Source organism: Dermacentor silvarum, chromosome 9 (genome assembly GCF_013339745.2).
Source record: "Dermacentor silvarum isolate Dsil-2018 chromosome 9, BIME_Dsil_1.4, whole genome shotgun sequence".
NCBI lineage: Eukaryota > Metazoa > Arthropoda > Arachnida > Ixodida > Ixodidae > Dermacentor > Dermacentor silvarum.
The window spans coordinates 150051491-150064475 of NC_051162.1; positions in this window are offsets into that span (position 1 = coordinate 150051491).

Consider the following 12985-nt stretch of genomic DNA (forward strand, 5'->3'; position numbering starts at 1 on the left):
TGGGGCATCTGTAGTTACCTCCCGAGTGGCTGTTTGAGCGTCAATGCGTAGCGCTTGCATCCAGGTGTTAATGTCGGCAATGCCTTCTGCTAAGGTAGCACCAATGCGTATACTAGGAAAGGCATCCCATTCGGTAATGGTGAATTCTTTAGTGGGGGCAGGGGCGGTGATGATGATGATGATGTCTGGTGTTTTATGGCGCAAGGGCCACTTATGGCCAAAGAGCGCCATGCCAGTGTTTGTGAGTGTGCAGTGGAGCGATGAATTCTGAGAAGTAGATGAAGCGTGGCTGTAAAAGGGCCGAAAATAATCGCTGTAGAGTGCGTAAAATATACATGTCCTAAAATCATGGCAATGGCATGAGGTGTACTTTGAAATGAAGAATGCATTGAGAGGGAATGACACGATATTTAAAATATTTAAGATGCCGTAATTGGCAAGAAGCACTACTGCCTAAACAGAGCCCTTGAACCACAAGGGCCTGGAGGCATGTGCTATAAAAACTACTGTCACAGCGGCATCCTCTGGAGAGAGGATGCGCTATGACCTTAATGGGCTAATAACATGCAGGACCACATCGTTAAAGAAATAGACAACTGCTTTGGCGTTAAAAAGCGGTTCTTCACTAAGGAACATCATGGGATGAAGAGGGACATGATACCTGTACGCTAGAGGAAAACATTTATTTCTCTCTGTTTCGGCTTCCCGACACTCCAAGAGGACATGGAGGACGGTCAGCTTCTCACCACATCTACCACAGGTTGGTGGTTCATCACCAGTAAGCAAAAAATTGTGGGTGCCATATGTATGTCATATTCTTAGACGACAGAACAGGACATCAGTTCGTCGTGCTTTCATTACGGGGGGCCAGCAACCTAACTGTGGTTTTATCAAGTGAAGCTTATTATTTCTTTCCGCATCCCACAAGCGATGCCAGTGGCTTCGCAGTTTCTTTCGCAGGAAAGGCTTCAAATCTGTTGCAGGAACAACAGCTGTAGGGAGATGTAATGCCTGAGATGTAACTGATGTGGACATTTGGTCTACTCGAACATTACCCTCGATGCCTCTATGGCCCGGCACCCAGCATATAAATAATCACATGCTGGTTAGATATATATGCTTTACACAGAATGGAATAGAGCTCATTAAGTACAGGATTTTTGTGTTTACAGAGTAATTGCAATGCTTTCACAACACTTTGCGAGTCTGTAAATATGATAGTCTTTTTAAGTTTTGATTTCATTATATACTTTACAGCCGATAATGTTGCATGGGCGTCAGCCGTAAAGATACTTGTCTCCGGGTGCAGTACACCGGATTCCAAAAACGATGGACCGATGGCTGCATAAGATACCCCGGCATGTGACTTGGAAGCGTCTGTGTAAAACTCCGTACACGAGTATTTAGATTGGAGTTCTAAGAAATTCATTCTAATGTGTGCCTCTGGCGCAAGTTTAGTGACCTCTACGAACGATGTGTCACACTCTATGGGCTGCCACTGCCACGGCGGCAACAGTTTCGCTGGAGCCATAGGACATTGTTCAAGCAGCGGAACACCCATTTCCTCACTGAGGTTCCTCACACGCAAAGAGAACGGCTTTCTCGCTGCAGGTCGATTATGGAAGAGTGTGGCAGTGGTCACGTAATTTATAGTTGAATAAGAGGGATGTTCAATGTTTGCTTGTACTTTCAGAAAATATGTATAACTGCTGTATGACCGCTGCAGATGAAGTGACCACTGATTCGACTCTACGTAGAGGCTTTGGATTGGACTTGTCCTGAAAGCACCAGTAGCGAGACGGATACCCAAGTGGTGAATGGGGTCTAGAATTTTTAGTGCACTTGGCGTTGCAGAATTAAAAATTATAGACCCGTAATCAAGGCGTGAGAGGACAAGACTCTTATACAAGTTAAGCAAACACTTTCGATCACTACCCCAAGTCGTACGCGACAGAAGCTTTAAAAGGTTCATTGTCTTCAGGCATTTTGCCCTCAGATACTTAATATGAGGAATAAATGTAAGCTTGGAATGTAAAATAATGCCTAGAAACTTATGGTTGCTGCTCACAGAGAGCGCATCTCCTTTGATTCGTATACTGGGGACAGGCTTTATGCCTCTCTTGTTTGTAAAGAGTACGCAAGTGTTCTTCTGGGCGTTTACTTTAAAGCCGTTATCATCTGCCCATTTGGACAATCTGTTTATTCCTAGCTGTACTTGTCGTTCGCAGATGGCAATATTGCATGATTTGAAGGCTATTTGCACATCGTCGACATAAATGGAATAAAACATTGTGCGTAGAATGACTGTGTGAAGGGAATTCATTTTTACAATAGTGTGCAACTAAGCACGCCTCCCTGTGGCACACCGGTCTCTTGGGTGAATGACTTAGACAAAGCGTTGCCCACTCTTACGCGGAATGTGCGATTAGATAGGTAACTTTCAATTGTGTTCAACATTTTGCCACGGACACCCATCGCCGAAAGATCTCGGAGAATGCCGTAGCGCCATGTCGTGTCATAAGCTTTTTCTAGGTCGAGAAACACTGAGAGGCACAACTGCTTATGTATAAAAGCATCTCTAATATAATACTCAATGCGAACAAGGTGGTCTGTTGTGGACATACCCTCCCTGAAACCACATTGCAAGGGGCTAGTAGTTTGTTATTTTCAAGGAAACAGATTAAGCGTCTGTTTATCATTTTTTCGAATAGTTTGCACAGGCAGCTGTTAGCGCTATTGGCCTGTAGCTGCTGGCTAGGGATGGGTCTTTACCTTGTTTAAGCACGGGAATGACTATAGCTTCCTTCCACGAGGACGGGATATATCCATCCGCCCACATGACATTGAAAAGATACAGGAGTGTTTTCAGCGCTTCAGGATTCAGGGGCTTAATCATTTCATATATGACACGATCACCGCCTGGCGCCGAGTTATTGCAGCAAGCGAGGGATGCTTTCAGTTCAGTTAAAGTAAATGGATAGTTGCAGGCCTCACTCGATGAACCTTTACGTTTTAGGGGCTGTCGCTCTTCGCGTTCTTTGAACCTCAGAAATGCTTGTGTATAGTGGGACGCACTGGAGATATATTCAATGTGTTCGCCCAGACAACCAGCCTGATCTTCTAGGCTCTCTCCTTGAGTACTTACTAAGGGGAGTGGGTGTACCTCCCGGCCTTTTAATTTATTCACTCGATTCCACACTTTCGTCTCATCCGTGTAAGAATTTATACTGGAGATGTACTTCTCCGAACTCTGCCTTTAAGCACGTCGACGTGTTCTTCTACCCTGGGACTTTATTTGTTTGAAACTAATCAAGTTTTCGGCGGTTGGAGAGTCGCGAAGTCGTCCCCAAGCTTTGTTTTGATTTTTCCGTGCTTCCTTGCATTCCTCGTTCCACCAAGGGATACGACGTTTATTAGCCAGTCCGTTAGTTTGACGGATGCATGTTGTGGCAGTCTCAATTATAAAGCCCGTTATATATGCTACAGCATCGTCTATATTTAAAGAGGCAATATCATCCCTGCTTAAATACGTTTGTTCTTGGAAACGTTCCCAGTTAGCCGAGTCAACCTTTCATCGGGGAATGCGTGGGGAACATAGATCTTGTTTTGTCAGTTTTAACATGATTGGGAAGTGGTCGCTCCCAAAAGGGTTCTTCAAAACGGACCACTCCAGGTACGGAATCAGTGTACTCGTCACGATACTTAAATCTATGGAGGAGTATGTGTTGTGCGCCATGCTGTAGTAAGTTGGCTCTTTCTTATTAAGTAAACATGCTCCTGAAGAAAAGAGAAAGTTTTCAATTAGGCACCTTCTCGCATCGCAACGAGAGTCTCCCCACAATGTGTTATGTGCGTTTAAATCTCCGACTACTATGTATGGTGCCGGAAGTTCATCTATGTAGTTCTGAAATTCAGTTTTATTAAGTTGATAATTAGGAGGGATGTAGATAGAGCTAACAGTGACTAGCCTGTCAAACAATACCCCTCGGACAGCAACTGCCTCTAAGGGCGTATGAAGTTTCAGTTCTCGACAGGCAACACCTCTGTCAACTACGATAGCAACACCGCCGGATGACACGAAGGTGTCATCGCGGTCTTTGCGAAAGATGGCGTATTGCCAGAGAAAGTTGCATTGTGTGGATTTGAGGTGTGTCTCCTGAACACACCGCACCTTCGGATTAAACTTGTGTAAGATTTCCTTGACGTCATCGAGGTTGTGTAGGAGTCCTCTGACGTTCCACTGTATTATTTGTGTATTCATGTTGAAAGTGTTTTTTGTGCTGTGTGTAAAGGAGACTAACTTAAGCTACAGAGCCCTTGTCGGGCCCTGTGATGCGGGCTTTTTCTTTTTTGGAGTGATCGCGAGATTCTCGCCGCTCCTGAGGCGCTGGTGGCGCCGTCTGGCCGGTTGTTGTGTCCATCGCATCTTGTGAGGCGCTGGACACGCGCTCTTGCGAGCGGTTGCTTTGACGAGAAGGCCTCGCCTCGAGGGACGAGGGCCTGGAGGCCACCAGCCCGGAGGTCGATGGCCCCTTCTTGTGAGTTGGCGGAGCAGCGCTAGCTGCAGCCGCCGAGGGGGCGGATGGCGTCACTGCCGGCTCACTGTGTGTGGGCCATACAGCCGCCGGAAGCCGTTGCGACGCTGCCCCCTGACGCGCCACTTCGGCAAAGCTGCTCTTCGGCAGGTATGACACCCGCCTGCGTGCCTCCTTGAATGAAATATTTTCTTTTACTTTGATTGTCACAATTTCTTTCTCTTTTTTCCAAGACGGGCACGACCGCGAGTATGCGGCATGCTCGCCATCACAGTTGACACAGTGCGGAGTGTTCTGGCATGTTTCAGAGGAATGTTCATTGTCACTGCACTTGGCACAAGTCGGCCGGCCTCGACAGTTCTGCGAACTGTGACCGAACCTTTGGCACTTGAAGCATCTGAGAGGATTTGGCACATATGGTCTAACTCAAATCTTGAGGTACCCGGTCTCGATGGACTCGGGCAGAACACTTGAGTCGAAAGTAAGAACTAGGTGTTTGGTCTGAATTTCTTTACCATCTCGCCTCATCTTAATTCGTTTGACACTGATGACGTTCTGATCACTCCAGCCCTCCAGGAGTTCAGCTTCAGATAGCTCCAACAAATCAGCATCGGATACGATGCCGCGGGTGGTATTCATGGTACGGTGCGGGGTTGCTGTTACTGGAACATCCCCAAAGGACACTAGATGGGGCAGTTTTTCATGTTGTTTCTGATCACGGAGCTCGAGTAGCAGATCACCACTGGCCATTTTCGATGCTTTGTAACCCGGACCGAAAACTTCGGTTAGGGATTTCGAGACGAGGAAGGGTGAGATCATCCTCACTGTCTTTTCAAGTTAATCAGAGTGGATGACGTGAAAACGTGGAAAGTTCTTTGTTCGGTTGCCATAAAATTGAAAAATGTCTTCGGTGCTCCCTCGTTTGTGAGAGCGATCAGGGAGTCAGGGAATGACGAAAGAGCCATAAAGGTAACAATGATTTCGGTAACTATGCCAGCCGCCCACCACCGAGCCCAACAAGGGGACGCTACGAGACCTGAAGGAGATGCAGACGCCAGCTGTACATAGCTACTATAACCTAATATAATAGACCCAAGGCTGGATAAACTACACCAGGTTAACCCTTGCTGCCTGGAAAATTGGAAGTAAAACGAAGTGAAGAGAAGAGAAGACAGGAGAGATGGAAAGTCAGAGAGAAAGACGAAGGTTGGAGGGAGAGAGAGACAGGAAAAGGCAACTACCGATTTCCCCGGTGGGTCAGTCCGGGGGTCCCGTCTACGTGAAGCCGAGGCCAAAGAGGTGTGTTGCCTCCGCCGAGGGGCCATAAAGGTCCGAACACCCGGCATTGGCTCAACCCCCCGGATCCTCTTTTCCCCGGACACGGCTAAGCCAAGTAAGGTTAAACGCGGGAGGGTCCGACCTTCATGTGCTCGGGTCCGTGGTGTCGCAACACACCAAATGCCGGCTTGCGCAGACGCCCCTGCGGGAGGCAGGGGTGGTCGCGATTTGGGGTAAAGAGATAGTAAGGATATAATGGTCGCTGCCTAGGTACTGCTGGATATTGGTCCGGTGTGCATTGTTGATATGTTTGATGAAGATGAGGTGGGGGGTAGAGTGCCCGGTAGTGGAGGTACCGAGGCGTTTGGGAAAGGAAGGATCCGTGATAAGGGTGAGGCCTAAGTCGTGGTGATCTTGCCAGAGGTTGCGAGCTGCAGCTTCCGTGCGAACGTAACCCCAGCCTGTATGGGCGAGGTTGAAATCGCGGCCGATGAGGAGGGCGTGCGTTCCAGCTACGTGAAGAGCCTTCTTGAAGATGGCGAGGAAGCGACATTTTGCTTTGTCCTTGGGGCTATTGTAAATGTTCAGAAGGAAGATGCATTCTTTCCATTTACGATTGGGAATTAGTTCGAGGAATAGGTGTTCGATGTGACGGACTATGGAGATAATGTTGAATAACAGGGATACGACGCTGTACTAGGGTGGAGACCTGGCGAAGAGGGTGGGTGGTATGGAAGGTTTGATAACCGGGGAGCGTGGTGGGGGTGTTATTGGTTTCTTGAAGTAGGATAGCATCCGGGCAGCGTGTATGTTGGCGTAGGTGTTCATTGAGTACCGCTTGTTTCTGGTGAAAGCCTTGGCAGTTCCACTGCCAAATGAGGGTGTCTCGATTAGTGTGAGCCATGATGGGAGATAGTGGATGTCGCCATCGGCGTCCCAGGATTCTCACGCCTCCTAGCCATGCCACAGACGGGGGCGGCATGGCTAGAAGGCGTGATAATATGATTTTCCAGGTTGGTCACTCGTTGGACAATACCAATGAGGGCGTGCTGGTTGGAGTTGAGTGCATGTCGGAAAGTGCTCAAAGTTGTTTGAAGTGGGATGAGCATGTCTTTAACTTCAGTGCGGACCTGGCCCGTGGCTCCATCTTGCAGGGCTCTCTTTTTGGGGGCGGGAGTCGTGGGGGTCTCCTGACTAGGGGCAAGGGCGTTCTGAGCGATAGATGTACGGGCTGGTGTTTGGGTTTGTTTGAGGTCTCTAACCTCCTGCGTGAGTTTAGTTAGGAGATCGCGTAGGATGGCGTTCTCACGCTTAAGCTGAGCTATTTCTGGGTTATCTGGTGAGGGAGGAAGGGAGGTGGCTTGTGTGCTTGGTGATGCCACAACCGTCTCGCGAGGTGCCCTTGAGGGCCTCTGCGAAGCTAACCTTGTTGTTGTTGGTAGATTTGCTGCGCGATGCCGATGGAGACCGGGATCTTGAGCGTTGTTGCGTGGATCGAGATGGAGTTCTGGAGCGGGAACGGCTCCCCCTTGATGCAGAGCGTGGCCTGATTCTGGTGTTGAGGGTGGAGGGGCCATCTTGTTGATAGGTGGCTTGGCTGGTAGCCCGTCGTTGCCCGATACGCTTGCGGATGACGTACGGGGTTTTATAACGAGCGGCACAGCTTTTGTCCGCGGTGAGATTGCGACCACCACAGAGGGAGCATTTAGGGTGACAGTTGGGGTCGGCGGGAGGGGGGGGGGGGTTGCGAGCACCGCAGCCCCGGCATATCTTGTTATTTGGGCAGGGACAAACGTCCATACGGTATCCGAAGTGGTCACACTGGTAACAAATGTCAATTTGCTTCCGATATAGCGAACATAGGAGTAACGTGGAGCCATAGCCAACCTGATAAGGCACATCCGGTTCATCAAAAGTGATGATCACTGTTTTAGTAGAGGTGATGCGCTTGGCTGCCAAGGCTGTCGGGTTTCGGGCAGTGACGACTTTGTTGTGGATCTGCTGGGAGGTCTCCATGAGTGGGATCCCACGGATGACCCCCTCTTCATGTGCCTCAGCTGCGGTTTCGTAGGCATTCACCTCGTGGGTGACGCCGTTCACTCGGAGAGAGCAGATGCGAGCATATCGGTCTGCATGGTCCGGGTGAGGTACGCTGACGACAATGATGTTTTGTTGCATATTCGGGCAGACGGTGTCCTCTAAGCTTTCTTCGTCAGTGAGTTTGGCTGCTTGGAGAATGGCTGCGGTCATCACGGGACTGCCGATCATGGCTATCACGGGGGGCTTCAGATGATTCACTGGTCGGGTTCGAATTGTCCGTGCCGCGTGTTGAGCGGCGGGATCGGGCAGTGAGCCAGCCAGACTGGGCCGTCACTTCTTCCGGCGAAATATCCTGGCCGGCGACCTGGATATCCAGTGCGGGCTCACACTGGTGGAAGATGTAAATGGTGCGCACCGAGGCGCGACACGCCGCCGAGACGCAGCCGGCTTAGTCGGAGGCTTAACGGTCGGCGAGCTAGGCTTAGCGCGGCGGCGACGTGGCGGGTGGACAAAAAGGTGCGGTTCACAGGAAAATGGAAAGTCCCACCGGAAAACGAGGTGTCCACAGAGTCCGGAGAACTTAACGAATCGTTTGGTGAAAAGTCACAGAAAAACCTGCAAAAACATTTGAGAAAGCCGGAGACGACATGAACACGTCCACACTCCTCGGCCTCTTCTTAATTTTTACCCAGTTATTTTACCTAGGAAGGACTTCAAGTATTTTTATTAAATTTGCGTATTCTTTCTTCAGCTCTGAAAATTATAACGGTAAAGGTCGATCACCGGAAGAAGAAAATTTCAGGCATAAATTAGTTTTATTCTGTAGTGTTCAGACGCAACCAAGGACGAAAAAAAACGATGAGGACAGGAAAGGGCGTCCTGATCGTTTTTTTCCCGTCCTTGGTTGCGTCTAAACACTACGGAATAAGATGAACCAACTAGCCCAGCAACGAGTCCTGATAAATTAGTTTTTTTTTCAGACGCTCTACGTGGGTCCTGCGCCGCACGTATGGGTGGCAGAAAAGAAAACAAGTTTAGTGCTTGATACTTCGGCACATAGCCCTCGCGCTCTCCCAAACAGAGGTTGAAGTTATAGTGACCGACTCCCAACAGGCGTGCCGCAATTTCGATAGCGGCAGAATTCATGCTACTACGCTCAAGATCATCAATCAAAAGCCACCATCCAGATCAGTCATGATCATCTGGGCACCAGCTCATCACGGCATTGCTGGCAACGAGGTCGCCAACCATGTGGCTCGAGATTTGACCCACCGAGATTTGACCACAGACGCCGAGGAATCTGAACCCGAGCGCATGCACCCTCTAGTCTCGTACCAAGACATCACACAACACTACAAGCTAACCCGCAGAACATATGCACCCCCACACAAATCACTACCTAGAGAGCAGGAGCGATTCCTCCGAGCTCTACAGGTTAATACATTCCCCCACCGAACCAGAAATCACCTCATAGTCCCTACACAATTCTCTCCGCAATGCCGCAGCTGCGCAGAGCCCGGGTCCCTCAGGCACATAGTAGGGGTTTGCAGAGAGACACCACTCAAGCTTCCGAACCCTTACCACACCAACAAGCTTTGGGAGAGAGCCTTGGCCAGCTCCGACCTCGAAGATCAGCAGCGGCTGATTGCGAGGGTCCAGGACGCGGCCCGAGCTCAAGGTATTCTGGAATGAGGACGCCTCGCCAAAGCTGCTTTTACATAATAAAGATGTTTATTCTCTCTCTCGTGCAAAATACACGTTTAAAGACGAGGAGGAAAAAAAAACGAAGATGGTGAAGAACCGGTTGATGTTGAGCTACTTATGATAAATTTAACATGAACCGCACAAGACTTATACCTCAACGAGCACGTCGTGGTGATGATGACTATGCGGATATTAAATGTTTCAGCGAAGAGAGCGCAACAACTTTAGGTTATTAAACAAAAATCAAGCCCTTAAAATCACTTTAGTGTTACTAGGCCCTAAAACCTGCATATTAGATAACGTAAAAATAGCACGGGAATGCTCTCGCATTCGAAATAACGGGCGAACTGTGTTCCAGGAAGTCAGTTTGACCCATTTAAAAACTGACAGGCACTACGAATATCCTTAGCTATGTAGTGCTTTTTTATTGCACGTGGAAGAAGTTGGGTATCATGTGTGATGGGGGCTGCTCCTTCTCTATTAGGCAAATAGCATATAGCAAAGATTAGCCAGCCTAAATGAACAAATAACCAACGAGACAGATTATTTTAATAAAATGTCAATTAATGTCGGAACGTGCGAACAGATAGTTCACAGAAGTTCCAATTAGCCAATTGTATGTCACAGTACATACAATTTGTGCAGCAAGTACTCATAGATAGTGAAACATGCAGTAAACACAAAATTATAGCTCCGTCCAATGCAGTTCACAATAAGTTAAAGTAATCACAGCATAGAGGCATTTCCGCAAAGCTTCATTCACGCTGAACACGTTACATTGCACTAGTAAGTCTCCGAAATTCTTGACGGTTCCGGAAATTACTTTAAGGCACTAATTGTAAGCTTTTGCAATTCACTTGTTCGATATGGCTCTAATGTTTTTTCCCAGTGAGAGGGGCCTATTTGCCACAGCGCACAAGGTATTGTTTATCTTTTTTGACGCGAAGCATGAATAATGCAGTGAAACAAAGGATACTCAATATATTTTTCTGATTCCAAGCATAAGTATAGCACACTTTCGGCTCGGTCTGTTCAATGTAGAAAACACTGCACACGCAGTGGGTAGACGCAGCCTGTGTATAACTTTTCTGAAGAAAATATGGCTGATGTTTACTGAAATATTGAATTGTAATTTTGGATCAATCTGAAATCAAGATCGTTAAATGTTTCGCAGCTACCAAGATCATAGGTGTTATAAAATGCGAAAATGAAAATGTTCAAGCCAATATGTAAAAACTGAGCCAGGAAAAGGTAATTTGTTTCCGAGCTTGTAAAAGTAACAGAATATATGACTAAGATTTATATTGATTCGACACACACAAAAAGAGGAACGATGCACGTTTTTTAAATTTTACAGCAGCTGAAGCTTATACATCGCGTCTGGTCGTTCTTTTCGTCTCTGAGTAAGGGCGCGAAGTGCTCAACGAAAAGTAAGCGTGGGTTACGCTTCCCATCTCCTCTTTTGGTTCCATCAGCACGTGGAATTCTCAAAATTGTCGATGTACTCAAACCATGGGCAGACAAACACGGGCTTTATTGTGCGACGCCGAAGCGTTCATTTAGGCGTCGAAACGTTCGTTCAACGATTAACAGTATTAAACATTTTCTCAGGACCAGAGGTAAACCCACACACTGAACCTAGTTTCAACTTTTCAACGGTTGATTTCATTCATTTCACTGCACGAGCGGTCATCGTCGATGTCAACCCACCAGGCAATTAGTAGGCCTGACCATGTTGCATGTCAAATACAAAACGAAGTGTTCAGTGGCGTAGCCAGAAATTTTGTTCGGGGGGGGGGGGGGGTGCTCAGGTTGCATCGCGGCCTCCTCCTTATAGAATTTGTCGAGGGTTCAAATACATGAATAATAACTGCATTGCCATTGCAATGCCATTGTATATTAGATGCTGCAAACGAATTATTGAACGCTACGCACTGTGAATACAAGTAAGTATGTATTTATTTCATAAAAAATATATTTGTATGTCCCCAAAATTGTGGCAGAAATAACTGATATCAATGCTTCCGCGTTTTTTGTTTATTTAATTATTACAGAAAATATCACGCGAACTTTAGAACTATATCAATACAAAACCAGCAACGCAGTGCATGCAGGTGATATGACAAACGTAAAGGTCATGAAATTACCAAGTTGAGGACAAATATTTTGATGAATCTATGTCATTCAAGAACCTTGTTTACATTTTTGTTCATATGCAACGGCCAGGGATTGCAATGGATTGCGCAGGAGCAGCTGTTACCGGTCGTGTATTGTGAGTAATTGCACCGAAATTATAGTCGCAACAGTGAGTACATATAAAAAGCAGGAGTTCTGCAATATACACATTAGAAATGCGAAGATAGAATAGAATATACAAATGCGAAGATACAACTTGATAAAGGCAAAAAAAAGTGTCGCTGGAAACAAAGTTCACTGCTTGTATACACAAAACCTTGCAACAAGATATTTAAATGTACGTATAAGTCTCCAATAAATCTTCGTATCTAGGCAAACGTCACTGTATATGATGCGTCAAACAAGACAAATAAACACGTTGCTCAGTCACAAATAGTAAACTTTACGCATAGAAAGACAGACGATCCAGGCAAGAGCAATACTATGATCGCAGAAATCGTGATATGTACTTGGGCCATGCTGCGGTCGCGACAACATCATATGGGTAGAATAATAGAGGAAGGTGCAGAAATCAGTACGAAAATGTGCATTTTACCTGCCTGCACAGCGGCAACAATTATTCTGCACCCAAAATCAAAGAAGGCTATTGCTTTGTTTCAAAAAAGAAGTAAAAGCAGGTAGCCAAAAAGAAAAGAAAATGACAAATGAAAGCCAGAGATGATGCGGCAAGTTTAACTACCCAATATCCGAGCGTGTTTGTTGGGAAACGCTGTGTGGGCCGGGCTTTCAATGAGCAAGGTCGGTCAAAATTGGTTATTGATGTCCTCGTAATTTTCATATTGGCATGATAATTTCGATCATGATGCTAACTGTTACAATAAATGGTGAAAATTTCTGCAGTTTTAAAAGCTAATGAACAGTTATACGTTTTCATAATTACGAGTTTATGGACCTGAAGGAACAGAGCTTTTTAGTTGCATTGATTTTTGCGGCTTCGCTATCCAAACTACAAACTTCCCTCGGCGGATAAGTTTAGCGAAGCGGTCAATGACTTCGGACACGTTGATTCCGACGTCTCTGTGGGCGTTTAAAAGATCCAGCCTAACCGTGCGTTCCTCAGACATTGCAGAGCACAAGTAGTTTTTTAGTAATCTCACGTTTTAAAATACTTGCTCTGCGCTGGCAGTGGTCACGAGAAGGGTGACTAGAATCTTCAGCGGTTTGCACACATTTACATAGAACCTCCAGTCGCAATGAGAGAGGGCATCTATTCCGGTGCTAAAACCTAAATA